Below are 9297 nucleotides of genomic sequence, written 5' to 3' on the forward strand. Positions count from 1 at the left end.
CCAAGACACACAGTTATAGCCTCATTGAGTTAAAAGCTGAGACTGCTTCTAAAATTTCAGAACCTCATGACATGTAACAAACAGACAGAAAGAGTGTCACTGCATAGTCTGTGATGACACATCATGATTAAAAGTTGAAATTGGGTTACCGCTACCTTTTAGGTACAAACTATGAATGGAGCCAGATAATTCACATATTCCTTGTGCTCAATAATTCTGAACTATGGAAAACTAGGACAACCCAGTAAATATGGAATCACCAAGGATTCAGAGCCTACAGATATGGAGGTTGGACAATCCCACCAAATAAATAACACTATTCAGCTGAGATGGATAATAATGGAAACATAAAATGGGCTGTGGAAGAAGGCAGCTACCTTTATCAACTTAAGCCTCATGTCTAACTATAGAAGTAGAGGATATAGTAGTTATGTTTTATGTTAGTTAGTTGCTTCTCTTGCACCCATTTCCTCCCTCCTCACCCCCCCCACTCCCTCCTGCTGTTACCTTATATGAAGAACACTGGTGGTGGCTAAACATTACTTTCCAGGTAGGATTTTGATTGCATTGACCTACTCTATGATGAGGCATTAGTTCAGGGGGACATTTTGGGTGTCTCCTGTAGTGGGGAAACAAATATTTCACCTGGACAAATGAGGAGAGTTTGCTGAGAGGCAAATGTACTTGGCTGTGCTAGGTATCTTCTGTCTGACCTTCTTGTTCTGGCTTCACCTTTCTACCTGGGCTATGTCTCAGGTATGAATTGCATCAACAAGCTCCTTTGCTTTCTGGTTTCCATTTGGGTTCCAACTGAACAGGAGTTTAAGGGGAAACAAGAGGCAAAAAGTGGGATTTTTCTTTTCTCTGCTTATCCCTTATTGTACCACAACTTTCAGGGGCTATGTTCCTCTAAGGTCATAGTTCTTGTCCTGTGGCCTTTTCTTATGGCTACAGTTGTCTTTCCATCTCCAGATTCTGTTAATCTCTCACTCCCCTTGTTCCTTCAAATCTTTGAGTCACATTAAATCATATGCATATGTGGACAATTTATTTAAGACATGTGGAGTATTGCTAAATAGTGTGAGAAAGATGTTCTTTCAGTCAATGATGCTTCATTAATTGAATATCAATATGGAGAAAAATAAAATTTGACCCTTAGCTCAAACCATACATAAAAATTGATTCTAGGTGAGTAGTTGACCTAATTATCTAGAATATAACATTATCATGAACTATAAGTAGGAAGATATATTTTTAACCAAGAAACACTAACTAAAAAGGAAATATCAAATGTTAACTGCATTAAAATTAAGAATTGTATTCATCAAAATACATTATAAATTAAACTATACAGATTGAGAAAACATTTTCAACATATATAGCCAATAAAGGACACTTATCTGAATATATTAAAACTCTTACAGATCTAATAAAAAGACAGCACAATAGAAAAATAAGCAGGGGCCTCAACAGGCACTTTCAAAGGAGGTTATCTAAATGACAATACAATATAAAAAGGAGCTCAACTTTGTTGTGAAAAATGCATATGAAAACCATAATGTGATACCACTGTAACCAAGCTAATATGACTAAAGATATTTTTTAATGACAATACTAAGTTTTGGCAAGGAGATAAGGCAATAGAAATCTTTATATACTACTGATGGGAGTATCAGCTGATATAACTACATTGAAAATTCTTTGGCATTATCAACTAAAATTGAGCAGACATAAATCCTGTGTCTCAGCAGATCACTCCTACGTATAATCCAACATAATTGCATGTTTGTAAGAAACAAAACACATGTTCAAGAACATTAACAGCAACAATTTTTATAATATTCTAAAAACAAGAAAATAACCAAATGTCACTGAATAAATAAATTGTTGTATACAAACATACCTGGGAGGTACTGTGGGTTTGATTCCAGACCACTGCAACAGAGTGAATATCACAATAAAGCAAGCCACATGAATGTTTTGGTTTTCTAGTACATATAAAAGTTATGTTTACACTATACTATAGTCTATTAAGTGTGCAATAGCATTAGGTCTGAAAAAAACAATGTAAAAATCTTAATTTAGAAATACTTTATTGCTAAAACATGGAAACCATCATCTGAGCCTTCAGCAAGTCATAATCTTTTTGCTGGTGGAGGATTTGAAATATTGTGAGAATTACCAAAATGTGACATAGAGACATGAAGTGAGCAAATGCTTTTGGAAAAATGACACCTGCAGACTTGCTGGACACAGGACCACAAACCATTGATTTCTAAAAACTGCAATATCTGTGAAGCACAATAAAATGAGGTATGCCTGTATTCATTCAATGGAATAGTATACTGCAATGAAATGAACAAATTAAAGGTACAGGGATAAATTTACAAACATAAAATAAAGCAAGAGAAGCCAGACAAGAATATATTGCATATGATTTCATTTGTGTGGAATTCAGAGAACAATTAAAACTATAGTGTTTAGGAATATAGGCTTAAGGAAGTGTTTACCCTATAAGGCATGATAATGATTACCTTTACAGGATAGTGATTAAAAGGTGGCGTCACTACCAAACTTACAGAAATAAAAAGTATCCCATGGAAATGCTGTAAACAATTATATGTCAATAAATTAGATAATTTAGAGGAAATGGCCAAATTCCTAGAAACACAAATTACCAAAACTGACTGAAGAAGAAATAGAAAATTTGAGTAGACCTCTAACAAAGAGAATGAATTAGTAATTTTAAAACTTCCCACAAAGCAAAGCTCAGAACCAGATAGCTTGACTGATGAATTCTATCAAACATTTAAATGGGAATTAATACCAATCCTTCACAAACTTTTCCAAAACATAAAGGAAGAGGGAACATTTTCAAACCCATTCTATGAGGCCAGTATTACCCTGATACCAAAACCAGACAAAGATATCACAAGAAAAAAAAAATCCCATATACTTCTGCCCTGACCCATATCAGAGGTACAGCCAACGAGCCACACAACCAGAATCTAGAGCATAAAGTGCCTAGGTCAGAGCATACCTTCCTGCTCTGCTCCACCCCCACAGGCCTCCCCTCCTCCTTCTAACCTTTGGGGGTTGAAAACCCCGGCACCCTGTGCACTCTCTACAGCCATGAAGGTCCTTGGGAACCTGTACAAGAAAGACATACTGAGCAATAACATGCAGAACTAGGGAAGGCAGAGAGCACCTAATGTCACCTATCAGGCTCACCATGTCAGCAGGAACAAGAGGTCAGGTGGTAGAGACCAGAGGTGGCTTTTTTTTTGGTTGCACAGTTTGGCTAACAGGCTTATCTGGAGCAGGAAAAACCACGGTGAGCATGACTTTGGAGGAATACTTGGTTTGCCAGGTTATCCGTGCTGTACTTTGATTGGTGACAACGTTCATCAAGGTCTCAATAAAAACCTTGGCTTTAGTAGTGAAGAGAGATGAGAATGTTCGTTGAGTTGCAGGAGTTGCTAAGCTGTTTACAGGTGCTGGCTTAGTGTGCATTACAAGTTTTATATCACCTTATACTCAAGATCACAATAATACAAGGCAAATTCGGGAGGGTACAAGTTTGCCTTTTTTTGAAGTATTTGTTAAATGCACCTCTGCATGTTTGTGAACAGAGGTTATCAAAGGACTCTAATAAAAAGCATGGGCTAGAGAAATTAAATGTTTCACTGGGCTTGGTTCTGAATATAAAAAACCAAAAGCCCCTGAATTGACGCTGAAAACAGACTCCTGTGACATAAATGGCTGTGTGCAGTAAGAGTTATGGAACTTCTTTGGGAATGGGATGTTGTACCTGTGACATCTTGTGTGTGCCAGAAAATAAACTTCATTTGGCAAAAACAGATGGAGAAATATTATCAGCATTAAAAATTAATAAAGTGGTTGTGCAGTGTGTGCAGGTTTTGGCAAAAGATTGGTGCATCTCACTGAACGGCTTTATGAGAAATGGGGAGTACTTGCTCTGCCTTCATTTTGATTATCTTCTGGCTGGGGACATCATTAATTTGTCAGTGCCTATATTTCTGACAGCTACTCAAGAAGATAAATGCTGGACATCTGGACAGCTTTTGCTCTGATGTAGGAGGGTCACTGTGCAGCTCTTCTTCTTCACAATCCAGAGCTTTTTTTTTAACACAGGAAGGAGGAACACTGTGCTAGACAGTGAGGAACAACATTCAGGACCACCCCTAGATCAAGAATTGTTTTGGAACAAGGAGATTGGCTGACTGAAGGAGATCTTCAAGTCTTTGACCAAATTTATTAGAATGATGATCTTGATCACTATTGTTTCACTCATACTGAGCTAAAGCAGATGTTTAAAGATATGAAGGCTGATGCTGCCTTTGAATTTAATTATGAAACTCAGTCCACAATGGACATGCTCCATTAATACAGGATACTCAAAAGCAACTTCTAGAAAGGGGCTTATAGGTGCCCTGTCTTTCTCCTTCACCCTCTTGGTGGCTGGAGAAAAAATAATAACGTTCCTTTGAAGTGGCACAGGAAGCAACAGGCTGTAGTGCTAGAGGAATCCTGAAACAACAGTGGTGGCCATCTTTCCATATCCCATCATGGACCAACTGAGGTCCAGTAGCATTGCAGAACACTGATGGTCGCAGGAATCAACTTTTATACTGTTGAGTGAGACTCTGCTGGCATGTCTCATCCAGAAAACAGGGAAGGGTCTTTATGAGTCAACTCATAACAGCAAAGAGATAACAATGGTCCTTGGCTTAATCACCTTGGAAATAGTTTCCCTTCAAGTTACAGTTTACAACAAGAAAAAGAAGCGTGTAGACTACCATGACTCTGAACACCATGAAGACTTTGAATTTATTTCAGGAACACAAATGTGCAGACTTGCCCAAGAAGGCCAGAAACATCCTGAAGTGTCAAGACTCCCAAGGCCTGGACCGTGCTGATAATACTGCAGATGCTTGGAGAAACCTTAAGCTGTTAACCCAGTCACTCTATCTTTGACACTTCACTAAGTAACAGAAGGGACCAATAGTTACTGTTGGCATTTCTTTGTAGTGGTGTCTGTCTGGACACCCTTTCTAAAAAACAGACCGTTTTCCTTAATTAGCATCAGTTTGGGTCTGCCCTATGAGTTTTGTTTTGAACTTGTGTGGTACACTGCTAAGTTTAATATATCTTTTCCAGTTACTATGGTTAATATACCTTTAATACAATTTGAAAATCTTGTCTTTTTATTTTATATTTATGCTTCTGTCTCATGACTTTTTCAAGCTGTGATATTAGTTGTAATCAATAATATACATATTGAATCTTACTTTTTATCTCTGGAAAAAAATCCACTAGAAAATAAATTTGGCTAGACCTTATTTGGGAAACTTTACAAGACATCTATAGCAATTAGATTTTTGTTTCGGCCTTGAAAATATAAGTTACTTTCTTTATTCCTTCCTCCAATCAGCTGTGGATCTCTCAGGTGTTATAATCTAAGTATTCTTATGATCTGCGTAAACTCTGAGTAAACTTTCTTTATTCAGTAAAATTAAACATTTTGGTTTATTTTTGTTAAAAAATGAATATCCCCTATGAATATAGATGCAAAAATTCTCAACAAAAGATGAATATCCCCTATGAATATAGATGCAAAAATTCTCAACAAAATGCTAGCAAACTAAATACAGCAATAAACAAAAAAGGTGACAGTGACCAAGTAGAATTTATCCTAGGAATGCAAAGTTAGTTTAACATCAAAATTAATTAATGTAATACATCACATTAATATCATAAAAGAGAAAAATCCTACAACCATCTTAATAGATACCAAAAAACTATTAAAGAAAATATAACATCCTTTCATGATAAAAATGTTCAACAAACTATAAGAGATCTTCCCCAACTTGACAAAGCATTAATGATGTTATCCACAGATACCATCATATTTAATGATGAAAGACTGAACACTTCCCTCTTAAGATCAAGAACAAGATAAGGATATTTGTTCATGCCTCTCCTATTCAACATTGTATTGAAGATTCTAGCCAAGGAAATTAGGCAAGAAAAAGAAGTAAAAAGCATACAGATTGGAAAGGAAGCAGTAAAGCTATCTCTATTTGCAGATGACATCATCTTGTATATAGAAAACCTTAAGGAACTCACGCATACACACACACACACACACATACATGCACACACTTACTAGAACTAATAAGCAAGTTTAAGAAGGTTACAGAATATTAAATCAATATACAAAAATCAATTGCATTTCTATACACTAACAAGGAACAATTTTCAAATGAAATCAGGAAAGCAATTCTCTTTACAATAGCATCAAAAAATAAATTATTAGGTATATATTCTTTAAAAGTACAAGATTTGCACACTGAAACTACAAAGCATTGTTGAAAGAAATTTTAAAAGATCTAAATAAGTGGAAAGATACTTTATGTCCGTCAATCAGAAGATTTAATATCAAGCTGTCAATAATCCCCAAATTGATCTACAGATTCAATGTAATCCTTATTAAAATCCCATCTGGCTTGTATACAGAAATTGATGAACTGATCCTAAAATTTAAACGAAAGTCAAAGGTCCCAGAATAGACCACACAATCTTAAAAAAGAAAAATGAAGTTGGAAGACTCACATTTTCTGATTTCAAAATTTACTAGGAAGCTATAGTAATCAAGACAAGGCAGTGTGGTACTAAAAAAAGAATAGATCAATAGACTAATGTCATAATATGAGAATCCAGAAATAAATCCTTATATTTATAGTCAATTGATTTTTGACAAGTGTGCCAAGGCAACTAAGTGGGGAAAGAACAGTCTTTTCAACAAATTGTCCTGGTAGTACTGGATACCTACACACAGAAGAACAAAGTTGGTCCTTCAGTTCATAAAATAGAAAAAAATTAACTCAAAATAGATTATAGATCTAAATGTAAGAGTTAAAACTATAAAACTCTTAGAAGAAAACATAGGAGTATGTCTTTGTGACCTTGGGTGAGGCAATTGTTCCTTAGATATGAGACCAAAAGCACAAGCAACAAAAGAAAAAATAAATAAATTATGTACATTGAAATTTAAAACTTTATTCTGTCAATGATACCATCAAGAAAGTGAAAAGACAGCACACAAAATGAGAGAAAATATTTGCATATCATATATAAAAGAGATTTGTATCCAGAAAATATGCAGAACTCTTATGATTCAAAAATAAAACGAACAACTCAATTAAGAAACGAGCAAGGAATCTGAATATTTCTCCAAGGAAGACATGCGAATGACCAATAAGCACATCAAAAGATGCTTGACATTATTAGTCATTAGGGAAATGCAAATCAAAACTACAGTGAGAAATACCCACTAGGATGGCTATACTCAAAAAGACAGATAATAACACGTGTTGAGGAAGATGTAAAGAAATTAGAGGCTTCATATATTGATGGTAGTAATGTCTAGCCACTTTGGAAAACAGTTTTGCAGTTTCTCAAAATGTTAAATATAGAGTTATCAATATGACCCAGTAATTCCACTTCTAGGAGTAAACCTAAGGGGAATAAAAACATATACCCACACAAAAACTTGTACGTGAATGCTTATAGCGGCATTATTCATAATGGCCAAAAGATAGAAAAATTCCAAATGTCTATTAACCAATGAATGGATAAACAAAATGTGGCACATCCATAAAATTCAATATTCTTTGTCCATAAAAAGGAATGAAGTATTGGTACATGCTACAACATGGATGAACCTTGAAAACATTGCTAAGTGAAAGAAGCCAATTACAAAAGACCACATGTTACAATACATAGTTTCACCTGTGTGGAATATTTGGATTAGCCAAATCTATAGAGACAGAAAGTAGATAAATATTTACCTAAGACTGGGGGTAAGGGAGTAAGGAAATCATCGGAGCAAATAGGGAGTGACTGTTAGTGAGTATGGGGTTTCTTTTAGGGGGGATTAAAATGTTCTAAGAATTACATTTTGGTGATTGATACAACCCTGTTAATATACTAAGGATATCAAATTTTACACGTTAAATGGGTTAATTTGATGGTATTTGAATCATATCAATAAAACCATTAAATATTGTGTACAAAATTCAAGGGAACTCAGTGAATAGCTAGGAGATTGTGGATGTCAGGAAAACATATAATAAAACAAATAAGAGGGCTCCCCTGGTGGCACAGTGGTTGAGAGTCCGCCTGCCGATGCAGGGGACACGGGTTCGTGCCCCTGTCCAGGAAGATCCCACATGCCGCGGAGCGGCTGGGCCCGTGAGCCATGACCGCTAAGTCTGTGTGTCCGGAGCCTGTGCTCCACAATGGGAGAGGCCACAACAGTGAGAGGCCCGCATACTGCAAAAAACAAACAAACAGACAACAACAACAAAAAAAACAAGAATTAAGTGAGGGAAGCAGCATGTGTAAATATTTTGAGAAGCAACAGAGTTTGGCATAGTTTAAGAATGAGCAGATCAGAATCCCTTAGGCCATGGAAAGAAGCTTTAGTAGTATTCTAAATAATAGAAATCTATTAAAAGGTTTTAAAATTATCACTGGCTACAATGTGGAAAATGGATTGAAGGATAGAAAGATCAGAAATTAGAATAGAAAGGAATCAATTGCAATAGACAAGTCTCAAGATTATGAGGGTTGGACGGGAGTAAGGCAGTAGTGACATAGAAATGAATTAATTTGACAATTATTCTGGAGGCAGAAAGCATAGGGCTTGGTAATGTAGTGAATGTTGTTTGCCTGAAGATAAGGAAAAGGTGAGAAACATGACTGAGTTTTTTGGTTAGTGTAACAAGATGAATGGTTGATTCAACAGCAAGAAAGAGAACACTGGAGAAGACGCAGTTTGTAGAGGAGGGTTTGGAGAAAGATGATCATTGGTATACAAGTAAATCTATTGAATTTAAGGACTGAAGTTGAAGTAGACATGTTCAGAGACATGAGATGAATTTGTGCTCAAGAGAGAGACAGAGAGAGACAGACAGACAGAAACTGGAGGTCCTGAAAAACTTTTGTTTTTTTCCCTGGTAGTTTTGTTCCATTTCCCCAGATCTGTCCAATAATTCCCATTCTCCAATTGTATCTTTTTATTCCTTGAAACCAAAGAATCTTTGAATAAGAATCAAGATATTTGTCTGTTTTCAGTCTCTCAGAGTCAAAATATCCATGTAGTATTTGTAATAGAAATGTTTCAATAACAAGTGACAAAAAATAAAATAAAAATCTCTAAACTCAAAATGACTTAAACAACAAAGAGGATTATTGATTTAAGGAACTGAA

The 9297-nt window shown here is 35.7% G+C and overlaps 1 pseudogene across 1 annotated transcript; it reads left to right on the forward strand.

Moving 5' to 3' along the window:
- The first annotated feature begins 3340 nt into the window (after nucleotides 1–3340).
- LOC307183012 (bifunctional 3'-phosphoadenosine 5'-phosphosulfate synthase 1-like) lies at nucleotides 3341–5022 on the forward strand (annotated as a pseudogene). The gene has a single exon. The product of its transcript is annotated as a bifunctional 3'-phosphoadenosine 5'-phosphosulfate synthase 1-like (transcript).
- The last annotated feature ends 4275 nt before the right edge of the window (nucleotides 5023–9297 follow it).

The sequence above is a fragment of the Stenella coeruleoalba genome (assembly GCF_951394435.1).
Source record: "Stenella coeruleoalba genome assembly, chromosome: 1".
NCBI classification, from domain to species: domain Eukaryota; kingdom Metazoa; phylum Chordata; class Mammalia; order Artiodactyla; family Delphinidae; genus Stenella; species Stenella coeruleoalba.